The sequence below is a fragment of the Microcaecilia unicolor genome, chromosome 1 (genome assembly GCF_901765095.1).
Source record: "Microcaecilia unicolor chromosome 1, aMicUni1.1, whole genome shotgun sequence".
In the NCBI taxonomy this organism is placed as follows: domain Eukaryota; kingdom Metazoa; phylum Chordata; class Amphibia; order Gymnophiona; family Siphonopidae; genus Microcaecilia; species Microcaecilia unicolor.
The window spans coordinates 86510018-86535851 of NC_044031.1; positions in this window are offsets into that span (position 1 = coordinate 86510018).

Consider the following 25834-nt stretch of genomic DNA (forward strand, 5'->3'; position numbering starts at 1 on the left):
AGGAACCCAACATCAAGCACCCCCTAGATCAGTGTTCCCCAAGTCCAGTCCTGGAGTACCCCTTGCCAGTCAGGTTTTCAGGAGCATGCCTGAAGTGAGGGGAAGAGAGAGCAGGGCAGGTAATGCTGTGGTGCTGCCGCAAACCAGTGCTGGATGAAGTCTTTAGCTGACGAAGGTGGGGGACCCCCGCTAGCCAACCAGGGACCAGAACAAATTTTTTGGGGGGGCCCAGGCCCTCGTGGCCCCACCTAGCTACACCACTAGTTTATGGACTTCTGATACCCAACTAGGAGGCCTTTACTAAGTACAATAAGCTTTTGTTCTTAGCATGCATTAACAGCCAAAATTAACATGTGGCAAGTGCAAATGCTATCAGGGGTGTGTCCAGCAGGTCCTCTGTATTTACCATACAAACAAGTTCCAATCACATATTAATGAAAGCATGATTAGCATGTATGCACCTAATACCACTGTTCCAGGTGGTGATGAGTGCAACCTGCACATTGACAGTGCATACTAATTACAATGTTCAGTCATACTCAGTTTCCTCCCATACCCCACCTAATCCCCACTCCATCCTCTGTCAGTTAGTACAAGATTTTTGGTGCACTGGTTGTTTTAGCACATATCAGCCATTAGAAAGAGCCTGTGCTAACCGTTGGTGCCCAGCTAAACCCACACAAAGTGTTGGATTCAGTAAATGGTGCTCAAAAATTCAGCACTAAAAATATTGCCGCAGAATGGTATTTTTAATGGGCATTCTGGGATCAGTGTCTTTTATAAATAGTGCATTGCACCAGGATCCACACTCAACTTTTGGTTCAAGGAGTTATACCAACTGAAACCAGGTGTAAATCCTGGCACGCAAGTTGGTATAACACTGAGCACATTTTAAGGGCATGCCTGTGACCCACCCATGCTACTCCCATGGCATGCCCCCCCCCTTTGCAGATCTGTGCAGAAACAATTAGGTGCTATTCTATAATTGTGCATGTGTGTTTTCACATGGATCTGCCATTTCTGCCCCCATTTTTGGCTCCTTGTGTCTGTTAGAATGCTTTTCTGCACTGAAAATTTAGCATGGAAGTAACATCTAATGTTCAGCTCCATATATAGAATTCCCCCATAATTGTTTAGCGTACTTTTGTGAAATGACCCCTAAACCTCTTGATTTAAGCAACTAGATTTTATATACACACAATCTGTTTAACTTACTCAACATTGAAGGATTCCTACTTTTTTTGATGACTCAAAGATAGTCAATACAGTAGATATTCTGGAGGGAGTAGAAACCATGAAAAAGGATCTCCAAATGTTGGAAGAATGGTCAAGGTTTTGGCAGTTAAAATTTAATTCTGTAACCAAGCACTGGGCTAACCTGTTGGCCGATTTCCTATTATATAAAACTGAAATGATCCAGGAACCTCAGGGTAATTTTTAAATACAAAAATGAAGTAAACAAAATAATGAAACATAAACAGTCATAAAAAATATAAATGTGAAGAGTGCTCAGTTTTTATAGTGCATTACACAGACCAGAGTCATCAACAAATGTAATAACACCATTCTCACATCATTACTACTACTACTACTACTATTTAGCATTTCTATAGCGCTACAAGGCATACGCAGCGCTGTACAAACATAGAAGAAAGACAGTCCCTGCTCAAAGAGCTTACAATCTAATAGACAAAAAATAAATAAAGTAAGCAAATCAAATCAATTAATGTGAACGGGAAGGAAGAGAGGAGGGTAGGTGGAGGCGAGTGGTTACGAGTCAAAAGCAATGTTAAAGAGGTGGGTTTCAGTCTAGATTTAAAGGTGGCCAAGGATGGGGCAAGACGTAGGGGCTCAGAAGTTTATTCCAGGCGTAGGGTGCAGCGAGACAGAAGGCGCGAAGTCTGGAGTTGGCAATAGTGGAGAAGGGAACAGATAAGAAGGATTTATCCATGGAGCAGAGTGCACGGGAAGGGGTGTAGGGAAGGACGAGTGTGGGAGAGATACTGGGAGCAGCAGAGTGAATACATTTATAGGTTAGTAGAAGAAGTTTGAACAGGATGCGAAAACGGATAGGGAGCCAGTGAAGGGTCTTGAGGAGAGGGGTAGTATGAGTAAAGCGACCCTGGCGGAAGATGAGACGGGCAGCAGAGTTTTGAACCGACTGGAGAGGGGTTATGTCAAAACCTTATGTTCACATATTTAGGAACAAAGTGATCCAAAAACACAAAAAGGGTGTTACTTATCTTGGGTCGCTATGATGATTCACAACTGGGTGGTGTAACCCTCAATCACCAATACAATCCTTGCAATGCTTTTTCTTCTGCAGTGCTGCCAAATGAGTCTTAATAGTATTCTCTGTCCTGGAGTGGTGGGGGAGCGAAGATCGATGTGGTTGGGGGGGGGGGGGGGTGCAGAGAAAACTAGCTCGGACATGAAGGGTGCTGTGAACTGAAAAAATGTGTGAACCACTGGTCTATGCTTTAAAAATGGCAAAGAATAAATCAAGACTGTTACGGTGGTGGAAGAAAATATATTAGCTAAGTACTATCTTTTTGTGTGATTTGCTGCAGAGCATAATGTTCATAACAATAAATCACACAGGAGGTTTTTATGCCTATGATAGACACTGGAACCCTTGATCGCCATTGATTTGTGTAATGGCAAGGGTCGACAGAGGCTTTTTCCTCCTTATATGAGAAAGCGTGAATCTCCTCATACTGAGTTACATATTGGTGTGAGATATCGAGTACATTAGTATATTATGAATGGTCCACCACCTTCCATTTTGTTATTAAGAATAAATCAAGATCAGGTATACATATGATGTATCACATCATACCATATGCAACGAGTTTATCTAGTTAAGCAGACTGGATGGACTATACAGGTCTTTATCTGCCATCATCTACTATGTTGCTAAGTTTTGGTGTCTTTGAGAAAAGCTTTTGAGCAGTTCCCCATTGATGAAATACTTAATTCATTTGCCTATTTGTTACATGTCCATTATTATATGAATTCTTCAGTTGTGAAATTGATGAGAGGGCTAGATGCAAATATATGATGAGAATGTTATTATAAGCAGAAGCATAGCCAAGTTTTGATGTCAGGTGGAGCAGACGTTTGTAAAATAAGCATCAGTGTCAAGAGAAAGGGCTGATCCACATAAGTGCCATTTTATTCAAAATCTTTTGGGGGGAGTGGCCACTCCCCTTGCACCCCACCTAGCTACACCTCTGATTATAAGAATTGTGCAATATGGATGTTTATTTGCTTAGAGGGGTTACCTGGACAAATCTTCCTCATGAAAATTTGCCTTTAGAAAGTTTTTTACTTTTAGGAAAGTGTACTCAGGGCTCCTATTACTAAGCCCAAAGGCTAGTGAAGCAGTATACATGCAACTATTCAGTTGCAGGTTGTATATAAGCAAAAATTTGCCAGCATAAGGCTATGAAACATGTGACATATGATAAACCTACCAGCCCTAAGGCTACCCTCCAAATTCGAAGGCTATTGATGCTAAGTACGTTCAGTTGCAAGTTGCACGAAGGAGCCTGGAAGCCCAAAGGCAGGTGTGGGTATAATATAAGCAATGTGCCTGCTGAACCTAGTGACACGGTATACGTTCAGGTGCTAGTGATGTATAAGCAAACCTGCCATGCTCGAGAGCCATGGACACATATTCCTTTAGTTCCCTGTAGGAAGTCTAGCAGGCCAAAGGCTATTGAAGCAGTGAACATTTTGGAAAAGGTGGCATATAAGAAATACTGCAGAATTGAAGTCCGTCGATGCAGTGTATCCAGGTGCCATTATTCAATAATAAAAACTGCAATCCCGCATGCTATTGAAGTGGTGTACATTTAGGAGCAGAGAGGATATAAGACATGTGCGTCCGCCGGTGCACTTAACATATAGGGGAACCTGCAAGCCTGCGGTTATGTAAAGATTCACATGTAGGTGTAGTTATTATATTAGGAAACTAGCAAGCCTAAAGCAGTTAACATTGAAATACTGGTAGTCTGTTGGAAACCTGAAAGCCAGAGGCTATATAACCCATGAAATTCAAGTGTGTCTGGTATGTAACAAAACTATATCTTTGAGGGCAATGAATTGTAAGAAGTCTTCTAGCCCACAGACTATTAAAGCTGTGCATCTGCAGGTATGCTTAGTATAGCAGAACATCTGCTAGTCTGAGGTTATTTCAGCGTATACCTCCCAGTGTAGTTAGTATAACAGAAAGCTGCAGACCCTAAGGCTAATGAAGTGGAGTTCATAGAGATGTAATTAGTATGGAAGAAAACCAACTGACCCGAAGGCTATTGAAGCAATCTGCATTTGTGAGCTGTAAGTATATATATATAATGAAACATACCAGCTCATAAAACAGCAAGGCCAAAGGCTAATTCAGGAGCACAGAATATTTAAGAAAATGAAACGTGTACCTCCAGGTGCAGACAGTATATAAGAACAACTTGACATACCGAGACTAGTGAAGCAGAGAGCAGAATACCTGTAGGTGCCTAGGTATATAACAGCAACTGGAAGCCTGAGGCTGTTATGGTGCTGTGTACATTCAGGTGTAGGTAGTTTATAGGAAAAAAAACCTGAAAATCTGAAAGCTAATGAAGTGGCGTACGTACAAATATAGGTAGTACATAAAAGAAATCCAGCAACTCAAAGACTAGCGAAACAGTGTAAATTTACCCTTCTACATCTGTTTTTTTTTTTTTGCCCATGTCCATGTCCTTGAGCATCTGTCAGTGCAATCGATAGCCATGTGGATGTCTGCATACAACACTAAAGAAAACCCAATGATTAGAAACATATACCTTAAACACACGCCATGCATCATTTCAGCTGTGTATCATTTCTCCCTGTTTCCCCAACCCAAAGAGCAGTTTATTTAGGTTTAGTTATATACTACTACTACTTATCATTTCTATAGCGCTACTAGACGTATGCAGCGCTGTACACTTGAGCATGAAGAGACAGTCCCTGCTTGACAGAGCTTACAAACTAATTCATAAATATGCGTTCACATACCTGTATGAGAAAGAGGCACGTCAGAACTAGCTAAATGGCCTCTAAGTTGTGTCATAGAAAAACTCACTATGTAAGTAGCAACCTCAAATCTACACAAAACACCTCTAAATGCAAACTATATTAAGTTGCAGCTGAGCGGAGCGTGTTAATGGCTTGGAGCACATACCTGCAAAGACAGGTTCCAGGAAGCGGCAAGATTAACAACCATTCGCTCCTAATAAATCATATGAAATGGATAATTATTGTCTATGACTGCTGGTGAGCATGGCCACATTCCCTCATAAAATGGATGCTAGACAGATGAATCTAGTAGTTCACTGGACCATGACATCACAACTCAACAGTATGGATGCCATGGACTTCCACCATATGGCTACCAGAACTCTCAGGTAACCATCTCAATATGGCTGCCTATGTTCCCAAGTGATCTTCCCAATATGGCCATCCACGTCATCGATAAACTACATCATAATGGCTCCCACATATAATATGACAGCCAAAATGCCAACAATAATATGTCCACCTCAGGGAAACCACTGCCCCAAGTTTGTGGCACCCCAAGAAGGTGTCTCAAGCTCAAGTTGTAACCCTGAGCCACCCACACATTAAGCAGCCAGCAACCTGGAAAGCACTTAGGGGAGCATAACACAGTTAGACTTGAGCCACTGTGGTAACGAGCACCAGGAAAGTAGCACAGGATGCATGTGATAAAGCACAACTGTCTCTGGAGGTGAAGTGACTGAAAACCCTCCATCCTAGAGAGGGACAATACACTGGCTGGGTATGAGATCCGGAGGAGGCAACAGGCTGTCGAGGTAAAGCAGCACATAAAGGAAAACAAGCAAGAAAAAGAAATAAATGCCTGACTGCCAGTAAAACAGAAAGCCGTCCCACATGCCTGCAAAGCCGCGGAACCACGAGGGCAAAAGCCACAAGTGCACCCAATATGCAATGAAATACCCCACCTGAACAAAGAATAGGGAAGCATAACTTAGAGCGAGCCCCAAATCACCTGACTGCAATAACGGTCAGATCAGTGGGAACCAAGAACTGTGACCGGATACAGTGCCTCCACTACAGACAGTAATCACGGCACCAGAAGAGCTGTCACAGCAAGGGGGAGAAGCGACACCGTTGAAATTGTGTGAGTCTGAGCAGCCAAGCTGCAAGGGCTCCTCCCTCTCTTAAGCCCAAGGCCATGGGCATGTGAAACACCAAGCATGAATACACACACTGGTAATCCAGCTGCACTGTCCCCTAGCACCGACACTGTAAAAGCAAAGCATCGATCCACCTGAGGCCGGCAAGCAGTTTTGTGTCACTGTAGCAGCAGGAAAGCCAACAATGCACAAAAAGGCCGCTAGTGGCTGCAATACCCGTATGATGCCACTGCATAAGGGGAAGTCCAGAGCACACCCACCACCCTTTGGGTGCTCTACAAAGACTCACCCAAGCTGTGTGCCACCCACCTCAGCAAAGCCAATGCCCCATGAAAACCCAGTATGCCACTCCTGGATTCCGCTCACAATGGTCATGCACTCCTGGTTCAAAAACGGTGTTGGGGCAGGGAAGCACAGCGAACCCACCTTGCTGTCCCTCCCCATTTTGAGTGATAACCAGCACTCTTACAGCATCAGCTGAGGTCGGCCTGCAGGCAGTCACTTCTGTGCTGCCGCTGTCTGATCAGAGCTAGAGTCAGCCTGCATGTAACCACTCCATGCTGCTACTATCAGAGATCCAAGTACCCACACACCCCAAACCAGCACTTACTTGAGGAAGTCGGGGCCAATCAGACTACCCCCACTATGCATACAGGAGTTTGCTACAGTGCATGGAAGTACCTATGAATGGAACCAGAGTCACATAAGTGGCAGGTGCAAAGGCAAGAATAAAACATAATGGACACCACATATGCACAGGTAATAAAATCAAGGGCAGAGAAAAAAGTTTCTCATGAACCTGCTGAAGCAGCCTGCAAAATGGCTACTACACCTTTGGAACACACTTCTTGCTGCCTCCTATGGTCCCCCTCTCTCTCCACCCCAGGACTTCCCTTCCTAATACATACTTCCCGACCCTCCCCCTCTATCTTATCCTACCTCCCCTTCTGCTATACCTATTCTGTCCTGCCTACACCCACCTGTGAACTCTTCCTTCTGACCCTCGCCCCTCCCCCTTTACTCCTCCTAGCACCTGCACCCCCCTACTCTAGCCATGCTGGACTGCTGCCCGTTTGTGTGGATGACTGCCTAAGTGTTATGTCAGCTTCCTTTATAATCAATATTTTGCACCTCTGGCTAAAGAGAAGAAAAATGGAGTTCTCACACTAATCAGTAAATCTGGGAATTTTCAATTTATATCTCATAAATTTTGATCCTGAAGGAAGATGGTCTTATTTAAAAGGTGCATTTGATAATAAACCTATCAACCTAATAAACATATATGCACCAAACTACGATGATCCAGACGTTTTCTACCAGATCAACACCATAGATCCAGAATATACTGTTTCTCATACATTGACTGGAGGGGACTTTAATTTTCCTCTTGACCACTTCCTTGGTAGAACATCTAAATGTAGACCAGTGAAACTAAAAGTCAGATCAGATCTATCTTCCATAATGCAATCTAATGGTTGGTCTGATGTTTGGAGATTACTTAACCCTAAAGGCAAAAGACTTTAACTTTTATTCTCATATGAATCATACTTATTCCACAATAGATCATTTCCTAATCTCTAAGGACTTGATTTAAAATTTAATGAGTGCAAAAATTCATGATATTTTAATCTCAGACCATGCAGCTATTTTATGTTCTCTTCAATGACAACTTCTGATATGATGCAGAGAGCGTGGTGATTAAACTTATCTTATTAAGTGATGACTCTTTTCTCCATCACATCCATACAGAATCTCTGGAATTTTCAAAAGGAACTGTTCTTCTTTCTCAACTATATCCTTTCCTACAATATGGTTAAGAAGAGAGACATCAGATATGTTATATGTTACTCACCAACGCAAATCTCTATGACTAAACTTGGAACAACAAGAAGCAGAAATTAAAAGGATTGAAGCTCTCTTATTCTCCAAGAGAGATTATACTACTATCCAACAATTGCAACAACTCAAATTTAAATATAATGAGTCTCAAAATAGCATGGCCAATGCCATATGTTTTCGTCAGATAGTCCGCTTACTACTCAGATTCTAATAAAGCTGGACATTTGTTAGCTTCCTATTAAAGGAACACCAAACCAAAAATAGAATTGCTTCTTAAAAATCAGCTAACTCTAAGACTTTGACATCAACATCTGACATTCTTGATGAGTTTCAGGTGTTTTACAAGAACTTTTACACATCTTAGAGTTCAAAGTCTTCCAGAGATATGATAAAGTCTACTATATCATTACAACCAATCTCAGAACAGGAGATTTTGTCTGCAATCAAATCAATGACCTCCAGAAAATCACTGGTACCAGATGGCCTTCTATCAAAGTTTTATAAATCCTTTTCTGATCTTGTATCACTTAAACTTCATCTTTTATATCAAGATATACTATCCAATAAGTACATATGTATTGCCACACTGGGACAGACCAACGGTCCATCAAGCCCAGCAGCCTGTTTCCAACAGTGGCCAAGTCAGGTCACAAATACCTTGCAAGATCCCCAAAAAGTTCAATACATTATATGCTGCTTATCCCAGACATAAGCAGTGGATTTTCTCCAAGTCATTTTAATAATGGTCTATGGACTTTCCTTTAAGAAGCCATCCAAACCTTTTTTAAACCCTGCTAATCTAACCACCTTTACCACATCTCTAGCAACAAATTCCAGAGTTTTAAATTTACTACTTTGTAGCTTCATCACATGCCCCTAGTCCTAGTATTTTTGGAAAGATTAAGCAAACGATTCATTTCTACCCGTTCCGCTCCACTCATTATTTTATAGACCTCTATGACATTGCTGATTATTGAGAGGAGTAAGCTATTTCTTGAAGTTGAAAAAGTGGCATTGGATGAAGAATTGACTAAAATTAAAGAAAAGTGTTCAATGGCAGATTTTGAAAAAGAACATGAAAAATTGGGGGGATACTATTAGCTAAAACAAAATTAAGAAGTTTGCAAGAGATTAAAAGATTATTCTACACAGTATTTTTTTCCCTGGTTGATGAAAGAAGAAGATGCTGGTATTTTAAAAAAGGTTAATGCAGACACAATATTGGGTATCATAATGAGAAATAGTTCTTCAAGTGGCAGTGATAGCGGTGATGATATTTTTAGACAATCCTCAACAATGACATGTAAGAGGATAAGATCAACGAGGTAGACGGGGATTTAATGTCAACTGGTCCCTCCCCCAGACCCACTCTCAGAATCAGTGGAGACAGCAGAATCAGTGACAGTCAACTTGTCTTCCCATGTTCTTTCACCCTCGGCTCATGCTTCACTATCTCGGGGTTTATCTTTTGTTCCAGCAGCAAGTTTTAATGAGCAACATTGATTTGGAATAATTTATTTTACAATTACAGATTTATTTTGATAAGAAAGAAATGTTTTCTGATCAATCATGTGTTTTTCCAAAATCAACCTGGTTGCCCCCCAGTGAAGGCTTCTTTTCAGGTAGATCATTTTTTTAAAGATAATTTATCTAAAGCAGAAATATCTTCTTTACAGAAACTGAGGTTTGAAAACAGTTTAGTAATCAAGAAAGCAGATAAGGGGTGAGCTGTGGTCCTGCAAGATTGCAATGACCATTTGTCTGAAGTTTTGTCACGATTATCAGAAGCTGTGCTTCAAGGATTGGATGGAGATCCTACAGTTAAACTACAAGCTATCATTAAAGACCTAACTCAGGAAGGTTTGATGTCTGTTTTTGTGATGGCTCAGGAATTTCAGTTTTTGAACGTGAAACATCCTTTAACTCCTGTGTTGTATCTTCTGCCCAAAATTCAAAAAGATTTATGAAAACCTCCTGGACATCCTATTTTGTCTTCTAGGGGTTCTCTATTAGAGCCTCTATCCATTTTTGTGGATTATCTTTTTAAGATCGTTTGTGCCGTTGGCCAATTCTAATGTGAAGAATACCACTCATTTTTTGAGAATTTTAACAGAAATAGAGGGTTCTGAGGTTGATCAATTGTTGCTTGTCACCTTGGATATTAAATTGCTATACACATCTATCCACAAGAAGAGAATGAGAGTCATTTTGAAAACTTCGGAATGTAGAGCCAGACCTATGGAAATTTCATCTTGGTTTTTATGTAGATTAACCGAGTTGGCTTTGAAGGAGAACATTTTTTAGTTTGAAGAAACTTTTTTCTTACAAACATCAGGAGTTGCAATGGGTGCTACATTTGCACCTATGATCACCAACTTGTTTATGACAGATTTTGAAGATCAGCATTTATCTCAGTCACCTTATAAAGATACATTTTGTCTATGGAGACGTTACGTAGATGATGCGTTTCTTCTTTCGGCAACTAATCAAGAACAATTAGGTTTGTTTATTACTTGGTGAAATTCTAGTAATCAAGCCATACAATTGACTTGGGAATGTTCTACATCAGTAGTGAATTTTTTGGATGTTGAAGTGAGACAATTATTTGGCAAATTTTCAACTAGAGTGTATTAAAAAAAATAACCGATCGTAGTACTCTACTTCGGTATCAAAGTTGTCATCCCAAAACATTGAAAAAAAAAACAGTTTTCCTTTTTCTCAATTTTTGAGTTTTAGAAGGATTTGTATGAAAGACTCTGATTTCAAACATGATGGCAAAAGGCTTGTGAAGAACATGCAACAGTGAGATTATCCTAATAGGGTTCTCAAGAAGGCATATACCAGAGCAAAATGCAACAACAGAGTTACTACTTCAAGATCGTGTCAAGATTTCACAAGAAGACTCATGTGAGACTTCTGTAATTAATTTTTTGAGGGGTGGGTAAAAGCCGGCTAATATTATCTGAAATAATAGGGATATCATGCAATCACACCCTTTGTTCAAAGACAGAGGGCGAAATTTAAAAGAATTATTGAGCCCTGCTTCTTTACCCAGGATATTGGAAGGAAATTTTCAGTATATTCATTGTGGACATTTCAAGTGTAATTTGTGCCGCTTCTGTGACATCATGATGGAATGCACAGGATTTGTGAATCTTGCTGATGGAGTGGCATACATTTTACAGTGTCCATGCAACAACATTTACGTGAGTAAAACCATACACAAATTAAAGGATCCACATTGGTGAACATCGTTCCTGCATTATGAGAAGCAAGGTGGGGGCTCTTATGGTGGCACATTGTTTGAACAAATGATAGGCTGGATCATTGGAGTGGAGGAGTGGCCTAATGGTTACTGCAGCAGACCTTGCTCTTAGCATCCTAGGTTCAATTCCTACTGCAGTTCCTCATGACCCTAGGCAAGTCACTTAACACTTCATTGTCTCTGGTAAAAAAAAAAAAAACAACCCAAGATTGTGAGTCATCTAGGGACAGAGGTAGTATTTGCTTATAACTGGATTGTAAGCTACAGTGAACCTGAACTCTGGGATAATGTGGAATACAAATGCCATAAAATATTAACTGTATTGATTTTGGATTGTGATAAGGCTTTGTTACAATGTGAACAAAATTGGATTCATAGATTGTGAGCCGGTTGGCTTAAATTTTAATATAGAAGGGGTGGCTTTTTTTAAATACAGATCCTCCTCTTTAGCAATTTTATTGGTTCTTTTCTACAATCTGATTGGTTGGTTTATTTGATGGCATCTTTTTGAGTTGACACCATTTTGAATGCAGTGCTGGCTATCCTGTAATGATTCTGCTGTTTGCCATGTAAGCTCTTTTCTTTTGCTGTTCTGTTGAAAGCTGAATTTTATGAGTGCTATTTTCATGTATATTTATTTTGTTTTCAATTGGAATATTACTGCTGAAAGAAAAGCTAAGTGTGCTTGTTAATGAATATTAAACAAACACTAATTATGTGTTTATGCACTATTGCACTCTTTTGGAGGTTTTTTTGGCCGATGATTATGAGTAGTCTGGTGTGACACTGAGCAAAGAAGCTCCTTTAGTCCACAGACTGTATGTTTAGACATCAATATTGGGAATGTTCCCTGTCTACAGACAGGTCTGAGGTCTTTTTTCATGTTTCATCCACTGTTTGGTTGAGTTTACACTGTTTTTTGTGGACGTATCCTCATTTTTGATTAACTAAGCCAGTAAGAAAAACCTACCCAAAGCAGATAAGCCCTCAGTAAAATGAATAGGCCAGAAAAACTCCACACATACTTCCATACACCCTCTCCCTCCCTCAACCCTTCCCAAAAAGTTCCCACATTTTTCAGTCAGCACAGGCAACACTCCAAACCACACCCCTACAAACATATCAATGAATCCTGTGTCCCCCATCTGCCACGCTTCCCACAGCAACAACATCCCACACTCCCAGCCTCATTCCTCTAAAACCCAACTCTCTCCCTTGTATTCTACCGACTAATATAATGACCCCATACTCCACCCCCTTTTCCCCCCACCTGCTAATTGCAGCTCACCACAAGGTGGGCCTGGCCACTGTTACCGACCCTCCTGCTAAGGACATCGGGCATTCTAAATTCAAGAATAAATGGAAGTCTTTGATTTTTTTTATTGATGTGCAATTGTAAATACCCTTTTGGGTTTAAATCAAGGCTCACCATAACATTTTATTACTTCTTTCTATTATTATTAGTGTACCTTTAACTTGTATTATACTGTTGCTACCAGTGTATAACTTTTGAAATTCCTAAATAAACTAAGATTAAAAAAAAAAAAAAACATGTTCCCTGATCACTATGAATCCTCTGGGGAAATCTATAAATGCAAAAGAAGACAGGACCTCCAAATTTACTACTCGCTCAGATAGAGATTTCAAATCAGCAGCCTACCCCTTACACCCATTCTGTGACAATAACAGAACTCTAAGTACCATAAAGGGAGTGATGGTAGGGGTTCACTGCCACCCTTAGGGCCCTTTTACTAAGCCAGGTAGGCACCTACGTGTGCCCAACATGCACCAATTTGGAGTTACCGCCCGGCTACCACGTGGCCTGTGTGGTAATTTCATTTTTTACGCATATCCACTATGCAGGTCAGAAAATATATTTCATTTTCTGGTGCACGGTGAAAATTGGGCGGTAATTCTGACTTGACGCACATAAGCAATTACCGCGCAGTTAATGCGAGAGACCTTACTGCTAAGTCAATGGCTGGCAGTAAGGTCTCAGACCCAAAAATGGAAGCGTGCCAATTTTTATTTTGCCGCATGTCCATTTTCAACAAAAATAAAAAAGGCATTTTTTTACAGGCATGCTGAAAATGGATCTGTGTGTGCCCAAAACCCGCGCCTACACTACCGCAGGCCATTTTTCAGAGCACCTTAGTAGAAGGACCCCTTAGTAAATAATGCAGTTCTTCCCACCTGCTTTTCAGTACAATATACACTTCTAACCTCCTCATTCGAAACTACCAATCCTACTTCTTCTTCCTTTTCAACCAATAACATTTAACTTCTCCTACCCATCCCTTCAGTCCCCTGATTCCCAGTTCCCACTCCCTTTTATCATCCTCTCCCCTTAAATGCCACCAAGTCCCCACCAGGGCCAGGTTATCCTCACCTATTGGAGACTTTGCCCCCATAGGCCTAGCCTTAACTTTAATAGAACTGAATAAACAAATGAAATGAAATAAAAACTGGTCCTTAAACAAACTGAACGTTTTAGTTTTTCTGTGCACATCCCTAGGATCTATTCGGCAAGAGAGAGGCTCTAAACCAAATAAAGATATTCATGTAGACTCCTTTAAGAGTCAAATAAAATCCCTAAGGAGTGAATCATTGGTTGTGACTGAAAAAAAAAAAGCAGTATGAAGTGCAACAATGGAAAGAACAGAGGGGCTTTACCTTTTGTTAATGTGAACATCTTTAGGAGAGTTTGAAAACAAGCCGAAGAATTGACAAATATCCTTTTCTATAGGATTTTTAATACTTGATATTTGTCTCTTGTTTGTTCCCAGGAGTTCAGCCTTATTAGCCATCAGATTAACTCCTAATTGACTATTGTACATTTTATTTATAATTTATTTATTTAAAAAATGTACAACCTGCCCCCCTCACTGTTTATTCTATGTTTGTCCCCCTTATAGCAGTTACATAATTAATCTTTAGAACTTTTTGCCTCAGAATGTGGTAAAATCTGTGAATGTTATTGGGTTTAAGAAAGGTTTAGACAAGTTCCTGACTGAAAAGCCCATAAACCACTATTAAGGTGGCCTTGGGGAAATCCATTGCCTTTCCCTGTGGATAACAGCATGGAATCTATCTACTTTTTGCGATCCTGCCAATTATTGTGAACTAGATGGACCACTGCTTGAAACAGGACACTAGACTTGATGGCCCTTTTGTCTGACCCAGTATGGTAATGTTAAACCTTGGAATATGTTATGTGGTAGACTGAAGACATTATTGGCCTTGGTTGGCCCCAAAACGTAAATCTGGTTCTAACCCTGATATTGAGTGCATATGTCTGATTTCAACATGCACTTGCATGTATATTATGTATTAGACAGCAGTGTAAGGGTGCTATACTAGTATCCTAAGGAAGATCCTATTATATAAATTGGCACACTAACTGAAAAGTACAATTTGCAAATGTAATATTTTGCAAGCATTATGATATCACAAAAAGCAAATTTCTTGTATTGTCTAGAACACATTTTCTGTTCATTTTATCTAAATTAAATCATACCACATAACAAATTAATTCTTCCTCTTTTTTACCATATAATAGCTTAACAATCCAGCTTCATTTGTTTCTTAGTATTCACAGCATCAACAATGTTTAATAAGGTCACAGAAAAATTATGAACGTGAATAAAGCACTACCTCCTTTAACTACAATTTCCTTTTTACTTCTTCTAGGTCTTTAAATTAACAAAATACATTAACCAGAAACATTATCTGGGGAATTCTATAAAGGGTGCCGAAAGTTGGGCGCTAATTCCGCACCCAACTTTCAGCGCAGAAACGCATTCTAATGGATGCAAGGCACCAAAATGGGGCTGAAACAGCAGATCAGTGTGGAAATATACTTACGCTCCCAGATAGGAAGCAGAGAGTAGGATTGCGTGGCCAGTATTCTCAGTGGAGGAGGGTAGTTAGTGGGGTCCCGCAGGGGTCTGTGCTGGGCCCGTTGCTTTTTAATGTATTTATAAATGACCTAGAGATGGGAATAACTAGTGAGGTAATTAAATTCGCCGATGACACAAAATTATTCAGGGTCGTCAAGTCGCAGGAGGAATGTGAACGATTACAGGAGGACCTTGCGAGACTGGGAGAATGGGCGTGCAAGTGGCAGATGAAGTTCAATGTTGACAAGTGCAAAGTGATGCATGTGGGTAAGAGGAACCCGAATTATAGCTACGTCTTGCAAGGTTCCGCGTTAGGAGTTACGGATCAAGAAAGGGATCTGGGTGTCGTCGTCGATGATACGCTGAAACCTTCTGCTCAGTGTGCTGCTGCGGCTAGGAAAGCGAATAGAATGTTGGGTGTTATTAAGAAGGGTATGGAGTCCAGGTGTGCGGATGTTATAATGCCGTTGTATCGCTCCATGGTGCGACCGCACCTGGAGTATTGTGTTCAGTACTGGTCTCCGTATCTCAAAAAAGATATAGTAGAATTGGAAAAGGTACAGCGAAGGGCGACGAAAATGATAGTGGGGATGGGACGACTTTCCTATGAAGAGAGGCTGAGAAGGCTAGGGCTTTTCAGCTTGGAGAAGAGACGGCTGAGGGGAGATATGATAGAAGTGTATAAAATAATGAGTGGAATGGATCGGGTGGATGTGAAGCGACTGTTCACGCTATCCAAAAATACTAGGACTAGAGGGCATGAGTTGAAGCTACAGTGTGGTAAATTTAAAACGAATCGGAGAAAATTTTTCTTCACCCAACGTGTAATTAGACTCTGGAATTCATTGCCGGAGAACGTGGTACGGGCGGTTAGCTTGACGGAGTTTAAAAAGGGGTTAGATAGATTCCTAAAGGACAAGTCCATAGACCGCTATTAAATGGACTGGAAAAATTCCTCATTTTTGGGTATAACTTGTCTGGAATGTTTTTACGTTTGGGGAGCGTGCCAGGTGCCCTTGACCTGGATTGGCCACTGTCGGTGACAGGATGCTGGGCTGGATGGACCTTTGGTCTTTCCCAGTATGGCACTACTTATGTACTTATTATGTAGTTATAGGATAGCACTTAAGTGTATCCATGCACAACTGCAAAGGGGTTGTTCATATGGCAGGGGCATAGGCAGTATTATAGAATATCGTGGATGCATGCCCAAATTGCACGCCAGGATTTATACCTGGTTTCAGCTGGTGTACGTCCTTGTGCCTAAAATTGAGCATGGAATTCAGTGACCACAGCTACCCTTTAAACAGCACTTGTCCCAGAGCATCTTTTATAGAATAGCACTGGGCACCGATTTTTTTCAGTGCCCATATTTAGGTGCCATTTACTGAATCCAGCCCTATTTATCTTAAAGCTGTATATTATGAATGCACTTCTACAATGTATTTATTGTTCACTGATTACTGTTTTATTTTTTTTTTCTATTCTAATTTAGATCACATAGACAAGAGTGCTATTGGGGATGGCTCATGTGCACCAGTTGTTTCCTTGCTGTATTTTTTTGTAATGGCTACCTGTTAGAGTAAGGTAGTTTGGGGAGGGCATGAAGAAGTAACATCTCCTAAATGTTGCATATGCTAATGCAAAATTGATCCCCCTTCCTCCACTGCAAATATGAGTTCCTTGCCATTTGCGTCCTAAAATAAGCAGGGAAACAAAAGCAGATAGGACAACAGCCTAAATGTAAATATTTTTAATCCTTTTCTAAACTCAAACATGGGAGTGAAAATGCAGTATAAAAATCCAGTCTCCAATGTATATCTTCATAACATTCTTCTTAATCCTAACCTGACATGTTTCGACAATATGCCTGCATCAGGGACACACTTCAGGAAATGTTAAACAAACTCACTGGTCATCTCGTCGGTCATAAAACTACATATGCACTGGAGGGCAGCAAAAGATGGCAAATAGAAAGAATACACCAAAATAAAAACAAAATCAAAACATTAGTAAACAAAACACAAATAAATAAAAACAAAAAACCGAAACAAAAACAATGTACACAAAAAACACACCCCAGCTTTAAGCACCATCCCCCTGATATTAAGTTGGAAGGAGGCTGCGCAGTTAGCTGCTGCCACTGGTGCAGACCCCTGATATTCAATATCAGGCCAACCATCATTGAATATCCGGTTTCAGTTTTGGCCGTGGCAACTTAATTGGCTAAACAAATATTCAGTGCTAACCAGTTGTTAATAGTGGTTAAAGATAGGCCTGCTACTTAAGCGGCCTATCTTAACCACTCAGCTTAGCTGGTTTAGCATTGATCCGCGTCGATATAACAATGCATGTAACTTAACAAGCTAATGAGCGCTGATAGCACTTAACAAGCACTAATTGGCATTGATTAGAATTTAGGCACACAAGTCACTAAGCATATTCTGTAACAATGTACACTGAACTTCTCACATGCACAGGCAAAAAGAGGAGTGGTTATGGGCAGAGAAATGGGTGTTTTGTGGGCCCTAAATCTATGTGCTGGTATTTACACCATGTTTTCGTTGGAGTAAATGGATGTGTGTAGTTTTCGGCACTGAAATATATAATCAGTATTTAAATCTATTTTTTAGGCGCCATATATAGAATCTCCCCCTAAGCGCTAATATTCAGCGAAGATAACTGGCCATCTCATGCTGAATATTAGCACTTAACTAGCTAAGCACTATTTAACCAATCAGGAGCCATCCCTGGCTGGTTGAATAGTGCTGAATATCAAGCTCCATATCTTAACCCAAGGGAATACCTCTCAGAACAACATGAACAGAAGTCCAAAGCCAGGTAAACAGAACTTCTAAAAAGTATTTATAGTCATTCCAAAGCTAAAAGAAAAAGAACCCAAACATAAAATTAAGAAGTTGCATAAACGCATACACCTATATACACATGTATAATTTCATACGCACGCGCGCACACACACACACACACACACACACACACATTTATTTATTTATTTATTTATAGATAGATATAGATATGTTTTTCCCCATACCCATATACATACATCTATATATATGCGTATTTTTTGTCGTTTGGAATAGATGTAGGAGGCTGGTACCACTTAACTCACTGGATTTATAGATAGAGACTATAGTTTTTTGTGGACCACAGCATGTATGTGTATATCTATATCTATATTGATACATAGATAGATAGATAGATAGATAGATAGATAGATAGATAGATAGATATGAATAAAATGGGCCCTGCACAGATAACTTCATCTAAGTTTTAAAAGACCCCCTTAGGGCCCAAATGCTAGAGACACCCATATATTCCTAGGGGTGTCTCCATCATTTAGCACGCTAATTTTTAGTGCACGTTAAAAATGCTAGCATGCTTATAGCGTAGCTTAGTAAACAGGGTCCTTATATTCCACACTATCACTATGTTCTAGGCAGATTACAAATTGCACATCTACAATATCAAAATTAGACATACACGATATCACATAACAAACACCAACTTATAATGGAAATCTGTATATCTTCAGATATAAGTATAATGACATCTTTTGTGCTTTTGCCACTTCATTAATCTACAATAGTAACTGATCCCCTCATAAACCTGTAAAAATAAGTGTGTTTTCAAATCCTTTTTAAGCTTTTCCAAATCATGCATTGCTCTCAAACTTAGGGGTAATTTATTCCACCATTAGGGCCCTGCAATATAAAATATGGCATTTTGAAACTCATCCAGTTTGATCAACTGATACAATGGAACTTCTGGTAAAAATTTACCAGTTGTCCATGCTGGCAGATAAATATGAAATTTAGGATGTCAGTTTTTGACCCCTGAGGCAGGCGCCAGGAGGGCCGAAACACGGCCCATGTTGGGTCCCCTCTAATAAAGTTTGGGCCATTATTCTAACCTTGGAGGCAATTGGGTATCTAGCATAGGCAGTTCCTCTCACCCCCTTGGAGGGGTCTCCCAGACTGTCTAGGCAAGGCCATACATTTTGTGCTATAGTCCCATTGGACTGTTTTATTTCTTTAAAAAAAATGGCATGAGAATTCTGAAGGGAAAATAAAATTGACTTATTTGGATTGATTTCACGTGACATTGAGGGGAGTGAGATATAAAATGAGGACAAAAGGGAGGATCTAAAGAAAATGAAAGACAGGGTTCCAAAGACTATTTTGAACTGGATGTTAGGGTTTCAAATTTTTGCCAGTGTTCTAGCTAAGGCAAAATCAACTTTATTTTCGGGTTTGTGGTGGTATCCGGATCTGATCTTGAGAGCTTATAAGACTTATGGTGGTTGGGCATGTCTCAGCTATGATAAGCAATTCCAGAAGAGCATGGCTAGAGATAAGTCTGAACTGTGAGTGGTATGGGATGTTGACATATGGCTGACTGAGTTGATCCCAACTAGTGCTTGGCTGTTTCATTCAGAGGCTCCCTCTGGATTGTTCGCACCAGTTGAGGGGTCATCTCAATCTTTTATGGGACCAGGAATGGGGCCTTCCTCCTCGGCATTTATTTTTAGCAGTGGCAGACATTTCGAAGTCACAGCCAGGCAGCGGAGCAGAGTGTGTTTCCAATTCAATGCAGGTCATTGTGATCATGCAACCTGCAAGTTCCAGCACTGTTGTAGTCAATACAAAAGGTCTCATCTAACCTTCTATTGTGTCAGAATTGGACCCAGAGATTGAGGTGCAGTCTTTAGGCCAGGAATGCCTTCTGTTTTGGGATTGCCTAGCCAAGGATCCATTGCCCATTCATTTGTCTTCATTGTGGGAGTGGCTGAAAGTATATGTAGATCCTGTGGATACAGATTTGTTATGGACTGGATTTTCTGATGACCTTTCTTTATGTCATCGGTCCAGGAATGCATCTTCATTGGTGGTTCACCCAGGGGTAGTTAGAGAGAAGTTACAGAAAGAGATACAGCTGGGATATATTGCTGGACCTTTTGAGGTGCCTCCATTGAGGAACTTTGTAGTGTCTCCATTGGATGTCATTCCTAAGAAGGACCCTGGGAAATATCAATTGATCCATAATGTATTGTAACCAGAAGGATGTAGTGTTAATACTTTCATTTTTCTCAGACTTTGTTCTGTACAGTATGCCTCCTTCAATCAGGCTGTGAATTTGTTTTTGTTGTTTGGGTCCTCATGGGAAAAGCTGACATTGAGGCTGCTTTTTGTTTGCTACCAGTTCATTATTCTTTCCATTTACTGTGCTTTAGCTTTGAGGGCCACAATTAGTTTCATAAATGCGTGCCGATGGGCTGTGCCATTTTATGCACATATTTTGAGGTCTTCATCACTTTTGTGCATTGGGTGGTGCATCTTGTCAGTGGCTCTGAAGCAATAGTCCATTACTTGGATGACTTTCTTTTTGGAAGAACAGCTAACTCTGATCAGTGTAGCAGGCTAATCAGAGTTAGCTGTTCCTCCAAAAAGAAAATCATCCAACAGATTTCTGCTGTGTGGCTCAGACTTTGGGGATCCCTCTCAAAGAGGAAAAATCTGAAGGGCCAGCTACAGTTCTGATATTTTTGAGGACTGAATTGGATTCTGTTAAGATAGAGTCTAGATTGCCTGCGGCAAAAGTGAATGCCTTGAAACAAACAGTACTGGCGGCTTATGCAAGGAAAAAATTGTCTTTATGAGACGTTCAGTCTTTAATGGGTCATTTTAATATTACATGTTGTCTCATCCCTATAGTGTGAGTTTTTGCCAAGCATCTTGCACTTCTTTCTAAGGGTCTTCACAACAAACGTTTTAAGGTGTGTCTGACGAAGGCCGTGAGACTGTGACTTCAATTTTTAGAACATTTTAATTTCATCTGCTATTTAGATGCCCAATCTACTAGCTCTCAGATCCCCATCCCTTTCAGCTTTTTCAGCAATGGAACATCTAGCCTCTACCGGTCTTTCCTGCCTGGTCAACTGCTCATCATCCCCTTAGGCATATATCTCTTCACCTGGAAATCCCTCTAAACCTCAAAGCCCAACTCTTGTCCAAAACCCCATCTGAATTCCTAAAACAATCCCCTCTAATTTCTTTTACCCAATTGATTCTTTGTGTCAAAATCCAAAATACCACAGACTGAACCAAGACTCCCCCTTTGTTCTTGGAGGAATATATGTTAAATAATAAAGTGCAGTCAGTAAGGAAATCTACTGTAGCAGCATTTAATTTTCAAAAGGGTAACTATGATAAAATGAGGAAAATGATTTTAAAAAAGTTGAAAGGCTCAGCCTCAAAGGTTTGGACTTTAAATCAGGCATGGATGTTGTTTAAAAATACCGTTTTGGAAGCCCAGACCAGATGTATTCCATGTCTTAATAAAGGTGGAGAGAAGAGCAAATGACAGCCAGCATGGTTAAAGGGAGAAGTGAAAGCTCTTAGAGCCAAAAGAACAACTTTTAGAATATGGACAAAGATCTGAATGAAGAAAATAAGAAGCAACATAAGCACTGGCAAGTTAGATGCAAAGCATTGATAAAGAAGGCCACAATATAATAGGAAGAGAGCTTGTCTCAGAGAAAGTAAAAGGGGCACTCAAGGAGGACAGAGCCATAGCAAATAGGCTGAATGAATTATTTGCCTTGGTATTTACTGAAGAACATGTATGAAATCTAACTGTACCAGAGATGATTTTCAAGTGTGACAATGCAGAGGAATTGAAAGAAATCTTGGTGAACCTGGAAGATGTATTGAGCCAAATTGACAAATTAAAGATTAGTAAATCACCTGGACCAGATGATATACACCCCAGGGTATTGAAAAAACTCAAATATGAAATTCCAGGCATGCTGTTAGTGATCTGTAACCTCTCATTAAAATTACTCATAATACCTGAAGATTGGAGGGTAGTCAATGTAATGCCTATTTTTAAAAAGGGATCCAGCGGTATCTGGAAAATTACAGATCAGTAAACCTAGAAAATGTTATAAAGAATAAAAATACTGAACACGTAGACAAATATAGTTTAATGGGACAGAGTCAACATGGATTCAGCCAAGGGAAGTGTTGTTTCACCAATCTGATTAATTTCTTTGAATATGTGAATAAACATGTGGATAAAGGTGAGCCAGTTAACGTAGTGTATCTACATATTCAGTAAGTGCTTGACAAAGTTCCTTATAAGAGACTCCTGAGAAAATTAAAAACTCATGGGATAGAGGGCAATGTTCTGTTGTGGATTAAGAACTGGTTGATGGATAGACAACAGAAGATAGGGTTAGGTGGCCAATTCTCTCAGTGGAGGAGGGTGAATAGTGGAGTGCCTGAGGGATCAGTACTGAGACTGGTGCTATTTAACATATTTATTAATGATCTGGACATGGGAACAATAAGTGAGGTGATTAACCCCCACCCCCTTTTACAAAGCCGCGCTAGTAGCTGCCAGTGTGGGAATGCCAACATAGCTCATTCAAAGTGAATAGGCTATGTCAGCATTGCTGAGTGGCAGTTGTTAAAGTGACTTTGTACAAGGTGGTGGGGGAGGAATTTGCAAATTTCAAAAAGCTATTCAAAGTTGACAACACAAATGTGAATTGTGAAAATTTGCAGGAAGACCTTAGGAAGTTGGAAGACTGGACATCCAAATGGCAGATGAGATTTAAAGTGTACAAATGCAAAGTGATGCACATTGGGAAGAATAATCCAAATCATAGTTATTTGATGCTTGGTTGTACTCTTGGAGTCAGCACCGAAGAAAAGGATCTAGGTGTCATCGAGGACAATGTGCTGAAATCTTCTACCCAGTGTATCGCAGTGGCCAAAAAAGCAAACAGAATGCTAGAAATTATTTAGGAAAGGGATAGAAAATAAGGCAGAAAATATTCTAATGCCTCTATATCACTCCATGACCACTCCTTGATTATTGTGTGCAATTCTGGTCGCCGTATCTTAAAAAAGATATAGAGGAATTAGAAAAGGTTCAAAATGATTAAGCAAATGGAACTCCTCTCATATAGGAAAGGTGTAAGAAGTTCTCTTCAGCTTGGAAAAGAGATGGCTGAGGGGGGATATGATAGAGATCTGCAGTACATTGAATGATGTAGAATGGGTAAACATAAATTGATTTCTTACCCTTTCAGAAAGTCAGTGGTGCTCCTAAAGGGGGGGCGGTGGGTGCGGTCCGCCCCGGGTGCACGCCCCTGGGGGGGTGCCACGCGCGCCTGTCCTCCATTGTTCCATGCTTCTTCTCTGCCCCGGAACAGGAAGTAACTTGTTCCGGGGCAGAGAAGAAGCATGGAACAACGGAGGACAGGCGCGCGCGGCACACCCCCAGCAGCGTGCACCCGGCGGGGGGTTCCTTCGCAGGGGTGTCCTTTCGCCGGGGGGGGGTCTGCGCTGCATCAGGGGGGGCAGCGCTGCACCTGGGGGGCGGGACGCATCGGCGATCCGCCCCGGGTGCCAGCCCCCCCAGGAACGCCACTGCAGAAAGTACAAAGATTAGGCAACACTCAAGGAAGTTATGTAGTACTACTTTTAAAACAAGCAGGAAGAAATATTTTTTCACTCAATGAAGAGTTAAGCTCTTGAACTCATTGCCAGAGGTTGTGGTATCAGCAGTTAATGTATCTAGGATTAAAAAAGGTTTGGACAAGTTCCTGGATGAAAAGACCATAGTCTGCTATTGAGACAGACATGGGTAAAGCCACTGTTTGACCATGTTATCAGTAGCATGAATCTTGCTGCTATTTAAGATCCTGTCAGGTACTTGTGACCTGAATTGGCCACTGTTGGAAGCAGGATACTGTATGGCTATTCTTATGTTCTAATGTAAACCAATCAGGGAGGACTGAGGTGGTCAGGAAGAAGGAATTTTAGGGGCCCATTTATGAAGCGGCAGTAAGCCTAACGCGAGCTTACCACTCGCTAAAAAGGGAAGTACTGCCAGGCTACCTCAGCAGCCCGGCGGTAGTTCCCTCCCCCAGCATGCGCCATTTCTGGTGCTGCAAAAATATTTCGGTTTTTGTAGCACCGGTGTGTACCCTCAATAGGTGGTGGTAAGTGCTCCCCCCCCCTCCCTCCGAAATGGCTGTGCGGCAAGTGCTTCACTTGCCGCATGGCCATTTCTTTAAGAAAAGGAAAACCTGCCTTTTACCCGCTACGGTAAAAAGGGGTCTTGGCGCATGTCAAAAACAGGTGTAGACACCAGCACAGGCCCCCTTTTCCCGCAGCTTCATAAAAGGACCCCTTAATTTGTTAAAATTATCTATCAAATTTCCAAATTTAGTTTGATAACTCTTTTGAAAATTCACTCTGTTGTTCATATACAAAACTATTTAATGCAGGTTAATATGGTTTTTATGAAGAGATGTTTTTATGTAAACTATGACAGTAGAAGCACTCATCTTTTGTTTCTTCTTGTCAGAAAAAATATTTTGACCACCAAACAGCTTCTTCTTAAAACAATAGAAATACTTTGTTAAGCTTCACTAATCTGAAATGAATGCATCACACTTTAAGTAAAACAACTTTTAAACTTAGTTTTATCAGTTTGACTACTGCAGGTGTATAATGAACACACTGCTTTGGGAAATTAAAGCACAAGAAAGAAATATAGTGAAAGAAGCTTGCCATCTGTCTAAAATTTAATAGAAATGCTATAGTGCTGCCCATAGATGTATATTTATTACATTAGAATGTGAGGTGGGATAGCTAGAAATTTTTTGCCACATTGTTCTCTAGCTTAATATTTTATAACTGAATATAGTAACATCATATATAGCATTAACTGCTATTCAAATCAATACCAATACTATACATTTCACTGTGCCCACTATTTCTGTTGACATGACTTGAATAAAGTAGGAGAATGGTATACAACTAAATTTCCAACCAATTCACTAAGGGCCTGCTTCATATCTTTTGTTTATTTCTATTCTGGTTGAATATTTTACTCATCAGAAAACAAACTTATATAGATAAAAGGTTTCAAATTGAACATAGGATTTTTTTAAGGAACAAATAAGTATTCATTGAATAGGTTTACAGTATTTTGTTTTAAATATTTTCTCTCAGGATCTTTATACTAGTGAACAAATTAAAAAAAAAAACCTCTGAAAAACATAGAAATCAGAATTGAGACATCCCGGTCAGGATGTGTCCAATTTTCATAGTATTTTAGGAAAGGATCTGCTATAGTGATACATGTGTATATGTCAGCTATATGAAGCAAGAGCAACCATTTGTCAACACTTAAAGCATAAAAAGAAATAACACAGAAACATTAGCATCTAAGGGTCATGTTTACTAACCCACAGTAAGGGCACACAAGTGTTTTTAGCACGCACTAAACGCTAAAGTCACCCATAGGAACATGTGGGCAACTCTAGCGTTTAGCACGTGCTAAATATGCTAGCACACCTTAGTAAACAGGGCCCTAAGTGTTAGCACTTACATGTATAGGTTGATATTTCAGTACCTATAGTAGATGTGTCAGTGCCCATGTGTATGTGTGGCATTTTGGAAACCCACATGTTTAAACATAGCTCCCAATTAAGTACAGCACCAACAACTATTCAGCACAATTAATGTTGGGGAGAAAACAAATTATAGAATCAAGGGGAGTCCTTCACTAATCCCCCTCCTCACAGAGCACTG